Raw genomic sequence first — 23064 nt, 5'->3', positions numbered from 1 at the left:
CTCAGCCTCCTGAGTAGTTGGGATTACAGGAACGTGCCACCATGCCCAGCTAATTTTTTGTATTTTTAGTAGAGACGGGGTTTCACCGTGTTGACCGGGATGGTCTCAGTCTCTTGACCTCGTGATCCACCTGCCTCGGCCTCCCCACTGCACACACTCTTTTGCCTGCTACCATGTGAGACATGCCTTTGCTCCTCCTTTGCCTTCCACCATGATAATGAGGCCTCCCCAACCATGTGGAGCTGTGAGTCCATTAAACATCTTTTTCTTTATAAACTACCCAGCCTCGAATATTTCTTTCTTCATAGCAGTATGAAAATGGACTAATACATGTGGTCTCCAACAATTCACTTAATCTTTCATTTTCATACATAGAGAATAGTTGTAAAAACTGCATCTTGCTTCCGCTAATAATTGTTATAAGAAACAAATGAAATATGTGTATGTGTATGACTGTGGAGTTGCAGGGTCAACGCAACCCAAGCTGTGTTCATCTTGGTATTGGTAAGGCATATCTGCCTGATGATTTATTGGTATGCTTGGCAACCCAGCATGCTAGGAGATGGTTTATTTTAAAATTGGGCCATAATGGAAGGTGAGATTCAGAACACAAATAACTTCAGTCTGGACTGGAGGAAGGATGGGATAAAGATAGTTTTCAATAAATAAGTAAGAAAAAACTAAAAATCATAATTTTTCTCAAATATCTGGAGGACTATTGAAATCACAGAGAAGATCTCAGCAGATAGGTGCTGGCAATTTCAGCAGTGATGGGAAATGAACTTTGGGGCCGTTAGAGTACTTTGAGCAGTGGCACCCTCAACCCATGAGGTTTTTTTTTTTTAGGTGGAGCGTGGTCTCTTGCTGTGGACGCCCCAGCCCACTCTGTGGTTACCCTGTTATGTACGTCTGGGGCCACTGACTTTTTGCTGCATACTGTGAATCTGAATTTAACTCAAATGGGGACATCGGGGCAGGAAAAGGGACCTGAGCTTTCTAGGGGTTAGGGATGGGAAAAACTGGAAAAGAAGATGGTTTGTGGGTTTTCAGGTGCACCTAGTAGAGGGAGGTGCTGGGGGAAGCTGTCTCCCAGGCAAAGGCTGGCTGGAGCCGCTGTAGCTTACCCTCCGCTGCTCAGCCCACCGGCTTGCGGAGAGATGCCAGTGCTGTGTTGTGAGAGGCACGTGCAGATTTGGGAGTGTGGCAAACCAAGGTGTTACCTGGACGAGTGAGCCCAGTGTGCGAGGGTGGGTTTGCAGTCACAGGCTCTGTCTTTGCGATGGAAGGCTTACTGGAGTGCCACGGGAAGTGCTAGGATTTTACTTGGTTTATTGAAACAGCTGAGTGGCTAAAAAGATTCCTACGGGTGGGGTTTGCCTGTTTCTCTTAAATGATGCCCTTCTGAGGTTACATGTGGTTTTTAGGAACACAGAAGTTTCCAAGTCCTTCATAATAAACACAATTCTGGATCTCTTCCTTGAGGCCTTGGAAGGCAGGGTCCAGGCCGCTCCCTAGGAGGGCCCTAGTGACTAGAGCTTGTTGGAGATCATCTGGCTGACTTTCTGCAGGGCCTCCTGGAACTGGGGGTACTCTTTCAGCACATGGTCCAGGATGGTGGCGATGAGGGTAATTTTGTAATGCACCTGCATTACAAAAATGAGTAGGCTCCTGGAGAGGGGGCCACCCCATGATCTTCACCAGTGGTGGGTTTGGTAGGCTCTTGTTAGCCTTAGCTGATAGAGGTTCTACCAGAGTGAGTTAAAGTGGGAAATGAGGGAAATGTTTCCATGTAACTATGAAGAAAGTCAGTTTATGTAGCATGTGGAAACAACTTCTGTGACAGATTTGAAGAGAAGGCAGGGACTTTTGTCAGGCAGCCCTCTCAAAGAAATTGGAGGCAGAGCCCCCAAATGTTTATAATTTTTCAACTTTTATTGTAATCCTATTTTTATCCCAACAGAAATGGCCCAGAAAACTTGGGTGGTATTTGTTAGGAGACTCTACAAATGTAAGGAATTATTATAAAGGTAATTTACAAGTTCATTAATGCTTATGCCGAGGTGATGCCTGCTGATATTGAATGACAGGAAGAAACCAGCCATATGAAGGAAGATTGAGGGCAGAGCATTCTAGGCAGAGAACACGAGGGCAAAGGGCCCAAGGCTGGGGTGAACTTGACCTGTTATATGGGCAGAAAAAAAGCAGACCTTGAAATGAGATTGGCATGGCATGAGGGTGGAAAGGAATGGCAGGGGTCAGGACTTTGGAAGCCAGGTTAAAGGGTTAGGATTTCATTATAACTGTGATCTGTGGCAGTTGTGCAGGGGAGACTTTTAGATGGCAGTAGTAGAAACAGGATGCTATGGCAATCACCCTGATGAGAGGTGATGAAGGCTTGGACGTTGATGATAGCAAGGAAGATGAAGTGTAGGAGGATTCAGCATATAAATTTGGAGGTAGAGTTGACTGGATTTGCTGAGAAGATTCAGTCGGGTGGAGGGAGCTAAGAAAGGCTGGAATCAAGTATAACTCCTGGAGGACAAAATGTGAAACTAGATAGACATAATCCTCTTTCATGGAGGCTGGGGAGAGACATTTTAATTAAATAATCCCATAAATGGAAAAGTGTAACAGTGACAATGTTTCAAGGGAGAGATTTTCAGTGCTGTGAGAGGGTTGCAAGGCAGTGTATGACTGAGTGAGGGAGATCAGGGAGGGCTTGTTTTGGGTGAAAGCGTAAATCTGAAGAAGTATGTAGAGGAAATGTTCCAGTTTCTCAAGACTGGTATCCTCTGACTTATTTGTGGAGGCTTTTTAGTGAAGGAAAGAGTCAAACATGTGCCCAGAGGAACCTCACTCTCACGCTCCCCTTCCCTTCTTCCCATGGCCTGCAAAGGGATAAAAAAGATTTCTTCAGCATGTGCAAGCATGCAAGGGAGAAGCTATGTGTGAATTCCCAGAAGCCTCTCAATTGCTCATCCTCTGGGTTGTGGAGACAGGGTATAACCTGTTCTTTTTGTACTTTACAAGTTCAGTTGAAAAAAGCAACAACCTGTTTCTTTCCCCTAAGCTGGCCAGCCAAGAGTTAGCAGCGCTGTTTCTTCCTCTCCTTTCCGCATGATTATCTTATGAGCCTTTCCTTTTACACATTTGAGATGGGTTTAAAATGGTTCCTTGCAGAGGATCTGTCATCAGAGAGAGTGTTGAGTTTCCCTTGGGTCACTTTCCTGAGGCTCAATTTCATCACCTGTAAAATTGGGTTTATAGTAGTAACTATCTAGATTAGAGCATTGCTGGGTAGACTGAGTAGGCTGATAAATGATAAGCTTTAGCTTAGTGCCTACCTCATTGTAAGTGATTAGGATGTGTTGCTATAACAAATTACCACAAACTGTATGACTTAAAACAGCACTGAATGACCACCTTACAGTTCTGGAGGTCAAAAGACCAAAATAGATTTCACTGGTCTAAAGTCACTTTGTTGGCAGGGTTGCATTCCTTCCAGAGGTTCTAGGGGTGAGTCCATTTCCTTACCTTCTCCAGCTGCTGGAGGCCGCCTGCATCCTTTGACCTGTTGCCCCATTCATCTTCAGAGCCAGCAGTCACCTCACTTTGAAATCTGTTTCTGTCATGATATCCCCTTTGACTCTTCTACCTCCCTCTTCCATATTTAAAGGGTCCTAGCTTAGTCCATTTATGCTGTTATAACAAAATACCTGAAACTGGGCAATATATAAAGAACAGAAACTTATTTCTCATGGGTCTGGAGGCTGGAAGTCCACCATCAAGGCCCTGGCAGGCTTGGTGTCTGGTGAGGGCCTCATCTCTGCTTCCAAGATGGTGCCTTGCTGCTGCATCCTCCAGAAGAGACAGACGCTGTGTCCTCACAGGGCAGAAGAGATAGAAGGGCAAAAGCTTCCTTGCTAGTACATGCCAGCCCTTTTGTGAGGCATTAATCCCATCCTTCAGGATAGAGCCCTCAAGGTCTAATCGCCTCCTAAAAGCTCTACTTCTTAATACAGTTGTGTTGGTGATTAAGTTTCAACATAAATTTTGAGGGGACAAAAACATTGCAACCATGGCAGGATCTTTTGATTATGTTGTGCCCACCTGAAGAGTCCAGGGTGATCTCCTTATTTGCAGGTCTGTTGATTAGCAACCTTTATTTTATATGCAACCTTAATTTCCCATTTTCATGTAAGGTAACATATTTGCCTTGGTTCTGAAGATTAAGCTGTGAGCATTTTGGGGCCACCATTCCGCCTACCACAGTGTTCAATATGGATAGCTACTACTGTACAGTCAGTCCTGCATCATTTGTGGGTTCCACATCCATGGATTCAACCAACTGCATATTGAACATAGTTTTTCAAAAACATTTGTACTGGATATGCACAGAATTTGTTCTCATCGTGATTCCTTAAGCTCTACAATACAACTACTGTTTACATGGCATTTATATTATATTAAATATAAGTAATCTAGAGATGATTTATAGTATATGGGAGATGTGCATAAGTTATATGCAAACACTATTCCATTTTATATGAGGGACTTGAGCATTCCCAGATTTTGATATGGGGACGTCCTGGAAACAATTCCTAACCAATTTCTTCCAGATACTGAGGGACGACTACATATAGTGAACTGTGCTAGTCAATGAAAAGGATGAGAAGAAAAATCCACTGAAACCTGTTAATTCAAAGCAGCATATGGCTTGATTTCTACCTCTTAAATAGGTAGAAATAAAATGCTGTTAGTGGAGGGGAGTGTTCAGAAGAAAACAGATCACACCTGAAATGAGGATCAATAATCAAGAATGGATCTATGCAAACAGTATTTCAATTGGGTCTTGAGTCTGGATAAAACTTGAAGGGGTGAAGATCAGGTTTAGTTTAGGAGAGGTGATGAAAAGAGAACCTCCTAGACTAGCTATATCCAGTAGAAATAGAAATTAAATATAATTAAAAAATTGCTAGTAGATACATTAAAGAAGAAAAAAGGTAAAATTAATTTAATTTTATTTTGAGACAGAGTCTCGCTCTGTTGCTCAGGCTGGAGTGCAATGGTGTGATCTCAGCTCACTGCAACCTCCACCTCTCAGGTTCAAGCAATTCTCTTGCCTCAGCCTCTGGTGTAGCTGGGATTACAGATGGCCGTCACCATGCCCAGCTGATTTTTGTATTTTTAGTAGAAATGGGGTTTTCCATGTTGGCTGGGATGGTCTCTATCTCCTGACCTCAAGTGATCTACTGCTTCAGCCTCCCAAAGTGCTGAGATTACAGGCGCCTGGCCTGAAATTAATTTTAATAATATATTTTATGTAATTCTGCATAGCCAGAATATTATCATTTTGATATGTAAGGGATATTGAGGTATTTTACATGCTTTTCGTTCTTGTTTGAAGTCTTTGAAGTGTGACATGATTTTACACTTATGGTGCATCTGAATTTGAAGAAGCCCCACTTCCAGTGCCCATTAGCTGCATGTGACCAGTGGTCTCCATGTTGGGTGCACAGACATTGATGAAGATAATGGTATCAGCAGAAGCATGGTGAGAGGGAAGTTCAGGATAATTTGGGGAACACGACCGTGTGACAAGTGAAAAGAGAAAACAAAAATATTTAGGTTTCAAATTGTAGAAGGCTCAGAATGTTAAATGTTTGTACCTAATTTGAAAGGCATAGGAAACTAATGAAGTAAAGTTTTAGGCAGACAAATGATTTACTTTAGAGAGCTTGAAGAGAGAAAGAGACTTTAGAAAGAAAGAGACATAAAACTTGATTCTTCCACTTAGAAGTTTAAAATCTTGTAGGGGAGAAGAATACATACACAAAATAATAATTATTAAAGATAGAGGGCGCTGTGTGTTAGATTATTAGTTCAAATAATAAATGCTATAAGAGAGGGGAGAAAGGAAGCCCTGAAGCTCAGAAGTCTGAGATGAGTTTCCCGAGGTTGACCTCAAAGTGTCGCAGGGTTGAGTTCCTCCGGGAGACTCTTGGGGAGATTCTGGTTCCTTGCCTTTACCAGTGTCTAGAGGCCACCTGCATTCCTTGGCTTGTTGCCCCCTTATCTCCAGATACAGCAGTGCATCACTTTGACCTCTGACCTAGACAATGGAGGAGCATTGGGGAATTTGGGGAGCATTCCTGGGGGGAAGCTGACTGAACCCACAGTATGAGGGTAGGCATCTCCATGGCCTGTTTGAGGGGGAGTGGAGGCTCCCAGCCTTCATTGAATAGTGAGAGATATCAGTCGTGAACTGGGTTGATGCCAGGTTTTGGCAGATTAATCTGAAAAGCCTGAACATTCTTTCAAAGTCAAGAGAGAATCTGTAACAATTTAATTTTTCTCTTTTCTTTTTGAGACTGGATCTCATTCTGTCACCCAGGCTGGAGTGCAGTGGTCTGAGTGCAGAGGCTGCTCTCTGCACACATAGACGTGAGATCTCTTCATTTTGCCCAGGCTGGTTTTGAACTCTTGATCATGCAAGTGATCCTCTCACCTTGGCTTCTAATGATTTAAACAGTGCAATAGCATGCCCTAGGAGGCATGTTTTAAAAAGATTAATCTGACCAATGTGTGGGATGCACTGTGGGTGGGTGAGACTGAAGATTGGGAGTCCAGTTGGAAGGCTGTCACTGTAGTTGTGGTGTGAGGTCATGAGGTTAAAAGCTGGGGTGGGGGAGAATTTAAGGTGACAGGATATGAGGGAGAGGGAACAAAAAGTGTCAAAGAAAGCTTTGTCGCAAATGGCCGGTATTAATATGAGTGGCAGGACTGGAATACCCAGTGGTTGGCATTGACGAAGTGAGCGTCCACTGTTAAATTTTTATGGTAATTTGCATTATGTCAGCAAACCTGTTTTTATACAGTAATATTTGGCAACTTTGCAATAAAAAAGAAACTCAGCATGCAGACGGCATAAGTCAGTCCTCTTTCAAATGAGATAAAACTCTAATACTTTAATACTTACCAAGCCTCTGTAAGATCTTCCAACTGTCATCTGTGGTGTAAGCATTCACTTAGGACAGGAGACAGTGTTTTTTGTTCCTCCCATGAAGTGTCTAGATGAAAAGAAATTCTATAATAATCAAAGGAAGACTAAAATTCTAATCCTGCTCTTGTCTCAAAAGTGAGAGAGATTTAAACCATGGTGTAGCCTTCTCTGTTGTCTGAGCTCCCTAAGGTCAATGCTCAAGGGCTCTGGGCAGGTGATGGAATAATTAACGGGGCTGTTTATGTGCCTGTGATGTTCAGAGCTGACACCTGGAAGACGAGGATGAAGGCTGTCAGATTATTCCAAAGGGGGATGCAAGAAGTCATGCATGAATAGGAAGATAAATTACTGGAAAGACCCCACAGGTCTGTAAGGAGGTCACAGTTCTTGGGATTTCACAGAAGGTATTTTAGTATTTAAGCACTTTTGCCAAACCACAATTTGGCCCCACTGAGTCTTTGTGTTAGAATACAAATCCTTCTCTTTCTCCGATTAGTGGCTCACATTGTGAGTAGAGTAGAAGAAAGGCTGGGAATGAGGAGCCTTCTAAATATTTTCCTGATTCTCCCCAAAGTCGCAGGAATGGTGCTCGTGTGACACCGTGAGCTGCACTTGTCAGTATTGTTGTGTGTAGCTCATTACAGTCCTGCTGGGAGGCTGAGTGCTAAAGAGGCCCTGGAATATGTTAGAGTTGACTTCTGCCCTATCGTAGCTTGGTTGGATCAATGTGTTTTACAAGGCCAGAAAAAATTTCTCTTAAGTCATTAGATAAATTATTAGTTCTCCTGTATAAAGGTCGCCCAAACTGGGGAAGCCCTCACTTACCCCTACCGTCCTGGTTTACTTAGGAGTATCCTGGTTTGGGTGTGTTCATTCTATATGGTCAGCATTCATTTTATATGATCACTCTCCCTTTGGGGCTGTCTTGTCTCACTGTGCAACCTGTCTCTGGATGTGATTTAGCTGAACCCAGAGTTTCCTTATATCTGGACCTTTACCTTTATCCCACCTTCAGGGATGTCCCACTCCTGGATCCCCTATTCAGAAAGGGTGACTAAGTCTTTAGCCCTGCCTTAGAGAGGTGTTTCTCCAAAGGGGCCCAGAGGGGGTTCCTTGTGGAAGGCAGGGAGCTAAATTTTTCTCTTTTCTATGCACAACTGGTAAGTTATACTTAGGCAAATTATCCTATTAGGTTGGTGCAAAAGTAATTGCCATTTTTACCATTAAAGGTAATGGAAAAAACTGCAATTTCTTTTGCACCAGCCTAATGGAATAATGTGCCTTAGCCATTGCTCTGAGTCCTGACTGAATTTCTTAGAGAAAGTTTATGAATCTTGTTTGAGCTGCTTATCGTTACTCTTGCCTATGGGCTGGTGAAGGGTGTGGGTTGTTGCCACTCTCTTAGGTCCTCTCCTGTATAATAACTTCCTGGAAGGCAGAGTTTCAAGCCTTAATTCTTTTATCCTAATTATATGCAGTCTAACACAATATCAGAAGTATGTGGCAGTTTAATAGGAAATAAATGCAATTACAACAGCACAAGAATTATTTCTATCTCATGGCTAATACCCCAAACCTCTGTGGGCTTCATGGAGCAGACCAAATTTTGTTCACCAGCCAGAAATGCTACTTGCAATTTACTGAATCCGCTGCACTATTTACCACCAAGGTTATTTATAATTTTTCTTCCTTTATTAGAAAAGTTTTTATAAAGCAGAGTTTTATAAAGGAGTTTTTATAAGGAATTTTGTATAGGTAATTATTACTGAAATTAAGATGAGTAATTGTGATCCATAATCAACTTAGAATAGTCTTTGGGCTTGTGATTAATTGGTCTTTGATGAAAGGAAGAGGCTTCTTGGCTTAAAATGGTTCCCTGGATTGATTATAGTTGCATCTCCAAGAATCTTGAAGAATGTGTTTGTGTGAATACCTGCATTCAGAAGTATAAACATTCATTTCAGTCACTGATATGACTATCAATATGGTTAAAAATGATGACACATCTGAACAATTTAGTATAACAAATGTATTTTTAGATTTTTAAAACCTTTTATCTTTATCATCTTCCAACAAAAATTTCTAACTTTGATCACGGCTAAAAACTACATTAAAATTAGCCTCCTGAACGTAGTAAGGGAGACTGCCTATGTCCTATGAGAGCAAACCTGTCCTTCAACTATCTAGCAAGTTACCAAGACTTCAGGGATCTCACCACTAATTTTTGATGGCCCCCAGATATCTTGGTACCTTTGGTCAATGACTAGCAGAAGTTGGCCTGCAAATATGCCAGCCCTCTTACCCTTAGGTAAGACAGCTCTGTGTATAGGAGTTAATGGCCAGTTGCCCACATTAGTAGCACCTCAGATATATGCAAGACATATTTTCTGTAGTATTAGGTTGGTGTAAAAGTACTTAACGGTTTTTGCAATGACTTTTAATGTCAGAACCACAATTATGTTTTTACCCACCTAATAGATCACAAACATGGCCACAAGTTTCTACACTCTATGTCCATATCCTTGCAATGTGACTTGGTAGCTCCTCCTACCAAGAAGTAGAATCTTTCTCTATTCCTTACATCTGAGGTAAGCCACAGGACTTGCTCTGGTCAAAGGGAGAGTAGCAAAGATGACACAAACAAACTGTGCCCTCTTGCTGCTCCTGGAAACTTGAGCTGCCATGTGAAGCCATGTGAAGCCTGGGTTAGCCTTTTAGGTATAAGGACACATGGTTCAGTCACCCCAGCCACCCCAGCAACAGTTAGCTGACCCTCAAATAGTATAACAACCCACATGATTGGCTATTGCCCACATTTGCACAGGTGAGCCCAGCTCAGGCCTGCAGAAAAACCATCCAATGGAACCCACCCCAAACTGCTGACTCTAAGAATTTTGAACTAAATAAAGTTGATTTTGTCCACCCAGTTCTGAGTGGGTTGTCATATAGCAAATTTAAATGATATAGCTCTTCACTGGTTTGAAGTCTCCTGCATAGAGAGTGAAACTGAAGAGGGAGAACCTGAACTTGTTAGGTATATGCAATATGTCAGACATAGTTCAGGGGCTTGTTATTTATTATTTCCTTCAAACTCACAAAGTAGGTATTAACCATTTCCATTTAGAAATAGGAAAACGGAGACCAAGGGACATTATTAAGTCACCTAATCTTGTAAGTGGTAGACCCAGGATTCTAAACCAGGTCTCTTTTGTTCTGCTGAATTTGGCTTTGCCCAAAAACAGACTTTGAATTAAGGATTCAGGTACGGGTAGTTTATTTGGGATGTGAAAGGAGAGTAGGAAAATGAATCAGGAGGAAAGGTAGTTAATGAAGAGAACTTACCTAGCAAGTTACTAATGTGGGCAACTGACCTTTAACCCGTCTATGCAGAACTGTATCACCTAAGGGTAAGGGGGCTGGCGTATTTGCACACCAACTCCTGCTAGTCATTGGTTGAAGGTAGCTAGAGGGCAGTGGTGTGTACATGTGGTGAATTCATTATCTAGTACCACATAGACTTGGGGTTCTAGGTTTTGGCAGTCATAAACATCACCCAAGCAATGAGATTCAGATGCTGGCAGTTGGACTTGATGTGTGCTGATGTGGTCAAACCAAAGGAGTAAGAATTGTCACTATAAGGATCTCTGTAGCAGCCTTCCAAGATCAGGCTCTTTTTGTTTTGGTTGGTTGTTACCATTTCTTCATTGCCAGAAAATTATTCTGCTACAAGAACAGGGACACAGAGAAAGAGGGACGTGGACAGAGAGGAGGACACAGTGGGAGGGGACACACACACACACATATACACACGCAGAGAGGCAGAGAGAAAAACAGAGAAAGTAATGATTACCACCTAAAATATCTGGTGGTTTAAGGCCAGCAAATTTTTGGTGGCAGAAGTTGGCACCTTTGGGCTCTGAGTGAGTTGGCTGAAAGCAGTCAATCATGTACCATTAGTAACAAGGGATAGCAAACAACCAGCAAGAGAAGAGCATACACTTCTTGCTTTCCACTATTTATTTTTCAGTCAGGCAACTTTAAATATAGTTGATACAATTAGCTTGTTTACATATTTATCTCTCCATCATTTCATTGTGGCAACAAATGTATAAAGAGAAGGCTTACCATGAGCACTGAAATTACCATGAGCACTGAAGAAGGCTTACCTTACCATGAGCACTGAAGAAGGCTTACCACTGGGCACTGAAATTCTCTACTGAACCCAACACACATGGTGTCTATACTTAGGAATGAGCCAGATGCAATGCCTTTCTCATATTTAGGTGAGATCCTTGTATTAGTCATCTTTGGCTGCCATAACAAGACATCATATCACAGACTGAGTGGCTTAAATAACAGAAATTAAATTTTTCATAGTTTTGGAGGTTAAACTTCCAAGATCAAGGTTTCAGCAGGTTTGGGCTTTCTCCTTGGCTTGCAGATGGCTGCCTTCCAACTGCATCTTCACATGGCCTTTCCTCTGCATGTGTGTCCCTGGTTTCTTTCTTCTTGCAAGGACACCAGTCATACTGAATTAGAGCCTTACATCTACCAGCCTCATTTCAATTTAATCACTCTTTGGCAGCCTTATGTCCAAATTCAGTTAACTTCTGAGAGACTAGGGTTTGGGACTTCAATGTGTAAATTTTGGGAGGATACAATTTAGTCCAAAATGCTTGTATATAATTCTACTTTATTAGGAAAACTCCAATACATCTGTTAAAATACTTGCTGCTTCATTTAGTCACTTAGGTGATGGAAACTCTACATCTAATACTGTCCTCTTCCTTTTCTTCCATCCTTCCTACCAGTAAAAAGTATTAATGTTAGGTATTAGGTTAATAAGTTACCACTTCTGGGGAACTTTCAGAAAATTTTAGAGAAATTCAGCCTCAGCTGAAAGAAATGAATACAATCTCAGCTTCTGTGACAGTTGGGGAAGAAAAATATTTTGCCATGGGAATAATTTAAAGCTCTTCAGAGGACATTATCTATGAAGACTTCATTCCACAGGTCAGAACTGACGACTTGCCTTGGTTCTCCAGACCTCTGGAAACCTGAATGAGGGGACTAGGGGCTTATATTACAACCCAAGTCATTGAGTTTGTATATCAGAGGCATTTTCTGACTAAGGTTTATTGGTTACTAATTGGTATGTGTTAACCAATAATATTATTGTTGACGTTCTTGTTGCTAACCTAAACTTAGAGCTTCTGTGAAAGTCCTTCTTCATTAAGCTCTGTTGTCAATAGTGTATGGACAAATTCTTGGGTTAGTGTTGTACAGGCTTATTAAGGAAGGAGGTGGGAGTCTTATTTCTGGAGTTCTCTGGCATATTATCGTTTGTATCAATTTTCTTACACAAGGAATAGTACTGGGAAGGTGGGGGATGGTCACCAAGTGTCAATTTTAGCTGCTAAACATATTTCTTCATTTTTGTGAAATTAAAATCCCAAACTAAAGTTGACTTACTTTTAAGTAGTGATCAAATATAAAATAAAACAATATTTTGTAAAAATCTTGCCATGGGAAGAAGGACTATTGACATTAAATTCTATTTTGTTTATCAGTAAAAAAACTCTATGCTTTTAGGGTATGATATGTACACTTTTTTTTTTTTTTTTGAGATAGAGTCTTGCTTGGTCGCCGAGACTGGAGTGTAGTGGCATGATCTTGGTTTACTGCAACTTTCACCTCCCGGGTTCAAGTGATTCTCCTATCTCAGCTTCCCAAGTAGCTGGGACTACAGGTGCCCACTACCACACCCGGCTAATTTTTATATTTTTAGTAGAGGCGGGGTTTCACCATGTTGGCCAGGCTGGCCTCAAACTCCTGACCTCAAATGATCCTCCCACCTTGGCCTCCTAAAGTGCTGGGATTACAGGTGCAAGATATTTCCTTTATATGCCTATTATAAATGCTTGGAATTTATTACACTTGAAATTTGCCTTCACCTTACGGCAATAAGAAATAAAAATAAGAGGGATCACATGCTAACCAATATCTATCAGCTCTTGGCCCAACTTCATTCATTAGATTTGCTTTAGAATGAGGTGCTGAAGAAATAAGACATGAGACAAGCAAGTTTTGATGAAAGATGGGAATTGGAAGTGTGGGGTATTATATAGAAAAACAGACTTAAGAGGGTCATCAGAGTGGGTTTAGCTGGCATTGAATGCCTGAGTCCAGACTGCTAAAGAGAAAAGGATTATCAATGAAATAAATTATAAATTAATATTTAGTCACACCACAATTTTGTGTCTGGATCAGCAATTCTAGCCTTCTTTCCCAGGTAAAAGTGAAGGTCAAGGTGGAAGTATTCTTCACTTATCCAGAGCTTCACCTTCAGTCATCTCTCTTAAGACTTTGTCCTCCAGAAATTTACCCTAATGTATGAGTGCCGGGGTGATAGCTTCCATTCTCTCTAAACTATCTCTTTGAACTTGTTTTTCTTGCACCTCTACTCCAGGGTAAGAGATATGTCTTTGTCTGCTAGCAGTTTTTCAATATAATCAACATCAGAGCATATTAATCAGTGATAAATATGTGTCTCAAAGCAGGAATTTGTGGAGAGAGCATCTAGCAAAATGAATTCTCCGTATAGTAGGCAGTTGTCTTCACAGTGATTTGTGAAACGCCATTGAAATGACCCTGTTCCCAAATTCTCTCCTCCCTCCCACACAGTATCAAATCCCAACCATTAGAGATTAGTTCCCCTAGATTAAAAGACGTGAGGTTTCTGGGAGTTCCCTTTGAAAATTAAATCCCTGGGATGGGAGGTGGGGCAGGTTGGGAGGAGGTATTTTAGTACAAATGAATTTATTAGCGACCAGCAACTCAGTTCTGAAATAGGGTGAAGGCAGTGGTGGATGCAAAATACATGCTGATGAGCAAAGAAGGGCCAAGTTCAAAGACTGTGGTGCCCTATCAGAGAGGAAAAGCAGAGTGTTCTACAGTGAGGAAGGGAGTTGAGTTAGCTAGAGCTTATATGAACACCCAGGAGGGAGGCACTTGACCTGGTTTTTGACAAGCCTGGAAAAAAGAAATGAGAGAAAATGAAGAACAATTTCACTTAGTTTGCAATTTGGCAGAGGGTTGTTCCTGTTTATGATAATTTAACTAGAGTAAAATCTGTCATCTATTTACAGCTACTAGGAGCCAAGTACTATGTTAGATGTGTTCATTTTTTTTTTTTTTGAGATGGAGTCTCACTTTGTCCCCCAGGCTAGAGTGCAGTGGCACAATCTCGGCTTACTGCAATCTCTGCCTCCCAGGTTCAAGTGATTCTCCTGTCTCAGCCTCCTGAATACCTGGAATTATAGGTGTCTGCCCCACACCTGGCTAATTTTTTTTTTTTTTTTTTTTTGTATTTTTAGTAGAGACAGGATTTTACCATGTTGGCCAGTTTGGTCTTGAACTCCTGACCTCAAGTGATCCGCCTACCTTAGCCTCCCAAAGTGCTAGAATTACAGGCATGAGCCACTGTGCCCAGCTAGATGTGTTCATAATTTTAATAAAATGTGTTGTGTATTATTCTCAATAACTTTACATATATTAACTAATTTGATTTTCAAACATCCCTTTGTTGCTGTTACTATTAACTTCCCATTTTACAGAGGAAGGGACCGCGACACAGAGAGATTAAGCAATCCAGGATCACATAACTGGGAAGTGGCAGAGCTTGGATTTGGATGAAGGCTCTCTAGTGCCATAGTCATCCTCTTAACCACTGCACTATTCTATTGTTCATGAACGTTATTTCTTTTAGGAATGATACATACCACTTGCTAAGCTTGTACCTTCATTTAAAAGCTGTTTATGGAACTAGGTGCTAGGATAGGGAAGCCATTGTCCCAGATTGCTTGCAACCGAGGGGTTGCCTGGAATTAGGACTTTTAGTGCCTAACTGGGACAGTCCCAGGCAACCTAGTATCATTAACACCCCATACTAGGGGTATGATTGTAATGAGAATAACAATAAGACCTGCCCTGAGAGAATTTATACTCTGGTGCCAAATAAAATTATACATTTAAGCGTGTATCTAAAATAAAAGACATGGTCTATAAGAGCAGGTAGCAGAGGGGCCATGGGACAGGTGGGGGATGCCACCTACTGTAACAGAAGCAGAAAGATTAATCATGTTTATTATGTCTGTCTCCTGATCTAAGAGGAGACAGGGCAGGTATGAGTTAATTTTTCCCCTTGGAGTGATTTATATTCTTACCACATGTTAAAACCAGAGAAGAGTAACCAATAATCAAAACTTATACCACTAATGTCTCATTTATCTCAAAGATGCATTTATATGACTGTTTAAGCCTGATGTGTTGCACTTTTAAATAATTATGCGCAGTGCATGTGTATTTTTTAATCCTGCTTTAGTTTTTATAATTTACAGCTGCAGAGAACTCCAGGAGCTGTTTTTAAAGAGGATTAAGGTACTGCATCAAGAAGCCTCCTTTTCTAATCAGCAAAATCCACCGTAGCCATAGAATTAAAATTAAATATCATTACGTGTTTCCCAAGAAGTTTAGGAGAATCTGCAGGTTAAAAAACAGAAAGATTAAATGCAGCAGGAATGTGGTATGTGAGAATTCCAGGGGAGAATCTCTTGTAGCTTTCTGTAATTGCAAACAGACCTGTGGACCTTCCAGAGCCCACCTGGTGACTTCTAAGGGAAGGATGGAAGCTCTATCAAAAGACAATGCTCTTTCAGCTCCTGTTCATTTTCAGGACAACATTGGTTAGTCATGCGTAACTGAGAAAAAATGGCACTGGTAGGCACTTTAATTGCAGGTCAAGTGAGGTACAGAATAAATAAAAAAATCAACTTGGACTCATATTTTAGATTAGTGGCCAGATAAGAAGGAAAAGTCTTAGCTTCAAGGAATTAATGGGGTAAAAAAAGGAGGCCTTTTCAGCTGGTTTGGAGACAATTTTTTAACCCAAACCATAGAACCAGCTCTGTGTTAAAGATCTAGCCCAACCTTTCAACAAGAGAGGATTCCGGTGCAGGAGCAGTGAAGTGTAGTAGGTAGGAGGCCAGATTCTGGAGCTGGCCTAACATTCAGCTACCTGGCTGGGTCATGCCAATACAGAGGCTCAAACCAAGTGTTGCTGAATGATTAAATGGTAGATGGAAAATGCTGTATAAGGGATACAGAAGGCCCGCACAGCAAGTCTGTGGGAAGACTGACTGGTTATCAAGGTTGAACTTCACAAGACACACAGTCTGCAGAGCAAGGAAGATACGCAAATGGCCCTGGTGAAGTGGGGTGTAGGGAACCATAATGAAGACTTGCTAATGGGGGATGTGCAGGCCAGCGATAAGAGCTGTAGCTTGTCATTCTATGCTTTCGTTTCATCTATATCTTCAATGAGTGGCTTTAGGGGTACTGGAAACTACTTGTTGAAGGCAGCCTCATTTAAATAGTCTAGGCAACTCAACCAATTGGTAAGACAATTTTAATGAATCAATAGGAGTGAATTTGGCAACTTTTTATGCATGGTTTTGCATTTTCCATATTTTTACATTTTACAGTTTTACTTATTCAGTTTCTTTCTTGTCTAACCTGTTATAATGAATGTTTTAAACTATTATATGATGGAACATAGTGGAGGTCATTAAAAGTGATGTTTTACAACACATGTTACACAAAATGATAGATTCATTCATTCATTCATCTACTATCATTTATTGAGGGCTTACTATGTGCTGGACACTATGGAGACAAGAGACCCAGCAGCAAAAAAGGCCTCTACCTTTATGGAGCCAACATTCTTATTGTGCTATTGGTGGGAAGTCAGACACAACCAAGTAAACAAATAAATAAACAAGAAAGAAAGAGGGCAATATAATAGCATTTTAAGTGGGAGATTGGGGGAAATATGATTTTAGATTGGGTGATCAAGAAAGGTATTTCTGAGAAAGTGGTGTTTGAGCCAAGGCCTACAGGGTGAGAAGGACCCAGGCCTGCAAAGAACTGGAGGGATGTTTTACTTTGCAAAAGTAACAAATAAGTGCAAAGGTTTGGGACAGGAAAACTGGCAAGATGGATGAACAGAAAGTAGGTAGGTGTGGCTGAAGTATTAATATTCAAAAGGCAGAGGATATGAGATTATGTTGGAGAGGTAGGCAGGCCATGTGGAAGCTTGTAAGTCATGGCCTTATAAGAGCTTGATATCTATGCTACTCTATTTAAGGAAAAGAAAAAGATAAAAATGGCATGCCTGGAATGAGTCCATATAAAAATAATATATTTGTGCGTTTAGAATCTATGGAAGGGAGATACCACCAAAGAATTGACATGAGATTAGTCTGGGATAATTTTACTATAAATGTTCTTTTTGTTTTTTTGTGCTTTCTGATTTTTTTCTTAATTAATCAATTATTTTTCTTATAAGGAAAACAAAACAAAGAAAGAAAACACATATGAGCTTTAAAAAATTTAAAACATTTTTAAAGTATCATTCATTTCTAGACAATTATGGTTGTTCTGATTGTTTGACAAAATGTAACGACCTCTGAAGTTTAAAAAAGTTCATACATAAAGATACTTGTACAAATTTTCGTAACCAAAAAACTTGCACAAATGCATGAAATATTGAATATTTGTATTATTTCCAGTTTTAATTTTGCTCTCACAAACAGAACAGAGAAGACGAACAGGCTAAAATAAATTAAAATGAAAATGCATGTCAGAAAAATACCTATTTTTGGATAACAATGCCCTTGTGATAAAGTTGCTTTATCATGTCATCTATTATGAGAAACTGAATTGAGCCACTTAGAGAGGTTGGGAAAGTTGAGCAGGAGATCTTAGGACTTAGGACTTAGTCAGGCAGTCGAGGATACAATCTAGGTTCCCAGCCTAGCAATGACCTGGTATGTTTTGAAGGGAAACTGAGGAAGGAGTAGGTGAGAAGAATTCTGTCCATAAAGCTATATGGGATTCATGACATTTTAGTTCAGTGGTTCTGAAACTTTTTTGTCTTTGTATCCTTCACACTTTTAAAGATTGAAGACCCTAAGATCTTTTATTTATGTGGGTTATATCTATTGATATTTATTAAATTAGAAATTAAAACTGAGAAATTTTGAAGGTATTCATTTGTCAATTCCTTAAAAAAAAACAATAACAATCTCATTACTTTCACCCTAACCATGAAAAAGTTAAAAGCATGTTGATAACATGCTTGAGATCTTAAACCAAAATACCATGTCAGCTTGGTTTCTAAAATAAAGCCTTAAAAATTAAATTTCTAACTAAGTTATAGAGGTATTTCTTAAGAATCTTGCTTCCTTTGGGTAATTGGCATGAGTATGATTGTTCTATCTGAATTCAGTATAACTTAACATTTTTTTTTAATTGGGTATATTGTTAATAAAATCCCAAGAATGTCTTTGATGAACTTTCTTGGAGAATGCTATGTGTCTTTTGCTCGAATGCTACCTGTGGTTGAGGCTTGTCTCTTGTTGAATTCCCAAGAAAATTGAATGCATAATGAAGGAAGACCTCCAACTCAAGAAGTGGCATGATAGGTGTTGTGATTTTTAAAACTCTTCACCAACTGTCTCCTTCTGGCTGCTGGGGGACACAGATGACACTCGTCCTGTTTGTCTACTAGATTGCCTAGTCATTGTGAATAAGATAAAATAGAGTTAGACAGGCATTTGTTTGAGAGAGCTATTTCTACTAAAATCCCAAAGTTGCTTTCATGACTTTTAAGGGCTTTAAGTGAGAAAGAGAATGAAAGAAGGTGTCCTTTTGGGGTTGCTGGTAAGAGGGTCTGTTGCCTGTAGTATAGAATCTTCGAAAACCTTCTGTTTTAAATGGCACATCTTATATAGTATTTAAGTCATATATGCTACATCTTCTGTTTTAGTTTCTCATTGACCTTTTTCTGTTTGTCCTCCCCCACCCCGCACCATGCCATTCTCATGCCCCCCAATTCCCATCTTGTCTTTCTTTTCCTTGAAGTGTGAGCCTATGTGTAGATAGAAGAAGAAAAGATGGAATTGCCTCAATTCTTCTTGCTTTCCCCACTTCCCTCAAGCTTTTCACTTTTTATCCTGTTTGCCATCTATGCATTTTCTTACAGCTGAGCCACTGTCACTGTTTGCCCATCATTTACAGTTTTTGTTCCCATGTTGGTTGGTGGGTTGTGATGCTTAAGGTAGGATCAGAGAGTCATCATTTTTTAGGACTAGAAAGGACCTAGGGGATCATCTAATCTAATCTTTCTCATTTTTACAAGCAAGGAAATGGAAGACCAGATTGTTGGAGTGATTTTTACAGGTGATCTTACAGGTCCACCAACTAAATGGCACAACAAGATGCACTCAGTGCAGGAGTGAGGCATCGATGTCTGTTGTGCGATTTCTATGTTTCGGGTGATGTCTAGTTGCTAGCTCATTTCATCGCAGCAACCAGCCTGACTTTTGTAAATAATGAAATAAGATATATTCCCAACTCCAAATTGCAGAACACTGGGCAGCCTGACTGCAAATCCCACATTTCATCTCCCTTCTCCTGGCTGTCCTTACTCCTCCACTCACACAAGACCAAATGGTCACATGTCTCATTAGTTTATGGGCATACATCAGTAAGAGATGTTGTTTGAATGCTGTTTAAAAAGTGCTAGAATCCTGTTCTTTTAGGGGTTAGAAAACTTATTTAGAAAAAAAAAAAAACTTATTTGAAACCTCATGCATGACTTGAAAATTCATTTAAAAACATCTCCACTTAGCTAGGTTCGTGCTATAGATGAAAAATCTTAAGTATAAAATTTATGCATCAGTATTTTAATCAAGTCAGAAGCTCCTTCTTGGCTGCTCAACATGGGAGTTAGAAATCTGCATTTAAATTGTGGTTCTAAAATATAGATCCCAAGGACCCAAGGGGCCCATTCCCAGAGGAACTGTGTATAGAGAGTATAAACTTTTTGCTTGTCTTCGATTCTGCCAGCTCTCAGAAAGTTCAAGAATGAGCCTGAAGGAGGAATGAACTGGAAATAACAAGAAAATGCTTAGGGATTTGGTATAGAACTTTATTTAATGATAAGATTTTCCCAGTCATTCATAAGGGCTGAATCTATATGATCTGACATGAATTATGGTGTGGGATCTGCTAATAGGCAATTTATTTGACAGCTGTTGGAAGGGTTATTACTTTCTGTCAACAGTCACACATATTTGTTTTGTGGTGATGCTGGGCAGCTGCTGGAGGAGCAGAGTCCCTTAAGTGTCGTGCACATGGGCTTCTCAGATAGTCAGGCTTCACACAGGCAACCATGTGGAAGCAGAGCCTTGCAGGATTAAAATCCACAAGTGAGAGAAACCTCTGCTTAGGAAGAGATTTGATTGTAAAACAACAACAACAAAAAACAGAAACAAAAAGAACACTTAAAACCAATTGCAGAAACATGAGTGAGGGAGAGAGAAAATTGTATTTGTCATGCCATCATTTTTTTCTAAAGCCTCTGCCTTGACGCAGGCTTTTCCACTTGCATACAACCTACACATCGCTATCAGATTAGTTTCTTAAAGCCAGTTCTGAAGACATGTAATTAGCTCGCACAGATACATTCGTCGACTTCACATTGAGTCAAAAAACAGTCCCTCTCCTTGGCATTCTGGGCCTCCACATTATAAACCCCACCAATCCTTCCCAACCCTTCTATCCTGATCTCCTACTCTAGGTAACTGATACTTGTCCCAACCAGACCACTCTTTTTGGAGTGTACTTTGCACGCCCTGGCTTTTGCCTTGCTTGTACAGATGCCTTACTTTTTTCTTCCTCTCTTTCTTCTTTTCCATCAGCAAACTTGTCCAGCACTTTCAGCACCTTGAATGGTGCCTTGCAAAAAACTAGTCAATAAGGAACGTCAATTAAATGGAACTTTTTGGGACTCAGCTTCTTCATTTAAGTGGTTATTAGGATCAAAAGATAGATGTAGCAATGCTTTTTAACTGTAATAAAGCCATGGTTTTTTGGTGGGATGTTTTCAATGATGAGAGTAAGAAGTAAGAAAACAAGAAGAAGATGAGGTTGAATGTTGGGTTTCAGCTGGGCTGAGTTGGTGGAATGTTCAACTGGAAGTGCAGTGAGGAGGAGGCGACATGTCCCTGCTCTGCTGTCATTGCTGATGTTCAAAAGAGACTTTCAAAGAAAGTCGCTGGCAAATGTTGATATGACTTCTGGGACCACAGGAAGGAGGGGGCTGGATGATTAATCGGCTGGGAACTGCCAATCTCGTTGCTTATGTGTTCCTTGCTGTCACCACGTGGCTCATGTTCTTTATCACCACCACCCTTTCCCAAACTGACTTGTCCACCACTGTGTGTGTTTCTCTCTCTTTTTAAAAAAATATATTTCATGAATCTCTGACTACAGAATCTTCTCTTCTGCACTTACTCAGAATGCTACAGATTTGGCTTTACAGATAAAAATAAGAATTTTATCTGGATGTATAATTATCTCTCAATCCAGGGTTCACACCTGCTTAGAGATGGGCAGCTTTTTGCCTTATTGGCTAAGTTCACTATCATATCCTCCCTTGTCCTTGACATCATCTCCTGCTAAAATTATTATGTCTTTTGAAGCTGACCTTGTTACTCCATCTTGATTAATTCCACGCTGCAGCCTTGCCAAGCTATAATTGTGGCATACCAAAGCAAAAATCTTAATGATTTATACCAGAATCAGATACTGGAAAATTGCTTTCGATGATGTTATGGAGGATGATTTCTCAGGAGCTATGTTTGTGGTAAACATTACTTAAAGGTAGCAGATCTGTGTCATCTGGGTTTAGGAAAGTCAAGAAAGTGATGAGTGGGAAAATTGAGCAACTTAAGGGAAGAAGGTTATATTTTTTGTTTCTTGCTGGGTGTGTTGTGCTTACATATTTTTCTAAATGTATCAGTTAGGATTAGATTTGGCTTCACATAACATGAAAACCCAATATGATAGAGTCTTGAGCAATAGAGAAATTACTTCTTTCTCTTGTAAAACAAGATAGGAAATAAGCAGGACTTATATGTGTCTCTAAGAAGTCTTCAAGGAGCAAGGCTGCTTCTAGGCCTCACTCTCCTTAAGTGCTTTATTCTCATGGCCCAGGAAGACTGCTAAGAATTCAGCCTACACTAATGAGTGTGAGGCACATAATGGAAGAAGAGAAGAATGTGCCCCCTTCTGTTTATAGTGCCTTGCTGGAAGTCTCACGTGACACTTCAGATTACATCCCATTGACCAGAAAGTATTCCATGGATACACCTAACATCTGGAAAGGATGGGAAGTTGTCTCTTAGTGAGGCAGCAAGAGGACAAGCTTAAATCTGAGTTTCTGTTACCAGGAAAGAAGTGTGGCTGGGCAGGGTGGCTCATGCCTGTAATCTCAGCACTTTGGGAGGCTAAGATGGGCAGATCACCTGAAGTCAGGAGTTCGAGACCAGCCTGGCCAACATGGTGAAACTCCGTCTTTACTAAAAATACAAAAATTAGCTAGGTGTGGTGGTGGGCACCTGTAATCCCAGCTACTTGGGAGGCTGGGGCAGTAAAATCGCCTGAACTCAGGAGGCGGTGGTTGCAGTAAGCCGAGATTGCGCCATTGCACTCCAGCCTGGGCGACAAGAAGGGAATGATGGATGTTGGAAATATCATTATTTTCCATCCCAGTTCCAATTCATCTCTTTAGTCAAGTGGTCTCCTGAACACATTTGCATTTTCCCACTTCTCCTTTGCTCCTGTGGGGTTTTCTCTGCTTAAAGAGTGTGCTTTGCTGCCTCCAGCTAGTGAAACACACCTTTTCCATGAATCCTTCCCTGAATACTCTTCTGAAAGAAAGCTATTTCATCTTGAGATTTCTATAACACTTACTTTCTCTACCATTCATATATTTATCACACCTTACCTTACATAACAATCATCTGTATATATTTGTATATATGTTTTATCCTTCTGTTAGATTGTGAATGTCAGAGGGCTGAGGACCGGTTTTAGGTATGATTGCATCTCCAAATGTGGCTTTGCTTTGGCCATATTCATTAATTAAACAAAAA

At 40.5% G+C, this 23064-nt stretch overlaps 1 long non-coding RNA gene across 1 annotated transcript; it reads left to right on the top strand.

Moving 5' to 3' along the window:
• Nucleotides 1-1082: 1082 nt before the first annotated feature.
• On the top strand, nt 1083-5722 carry LOC108286459. The gene is made up of 4 exons (XR_001817929.2): nt 1083-1163; nt 2684-2686; nt 3596-3601; nt 5712-5722. It is a non-coding gene; the product is annotated as an uncharacterized LOC108286459 (long non-coding RNA).
• The last annotated feature ends 17342 nt before the right edge of the window (nt 5723-23064 follow it).

This window comes from Cebus imitator, unplaced genomic scaffold, assembly GCF_001604975.1.
Source record: "Cebus imitator isolate Cc_AM_T3 unplaced genomic scaffold, Cebus_imitator-1.0 Scaffold319, whole genome shotgun sequence".
NCBI lineage: Eukaryota > Metazoa > Chordata > Mammalia > Primates > Cebidae > Cebus > Cebus imitator.
The sequence above is the reverse complement of the archived record's forward strand: the minus strand, read 5'-3'. Positions and strand labels throughout refer to the sequence as shown.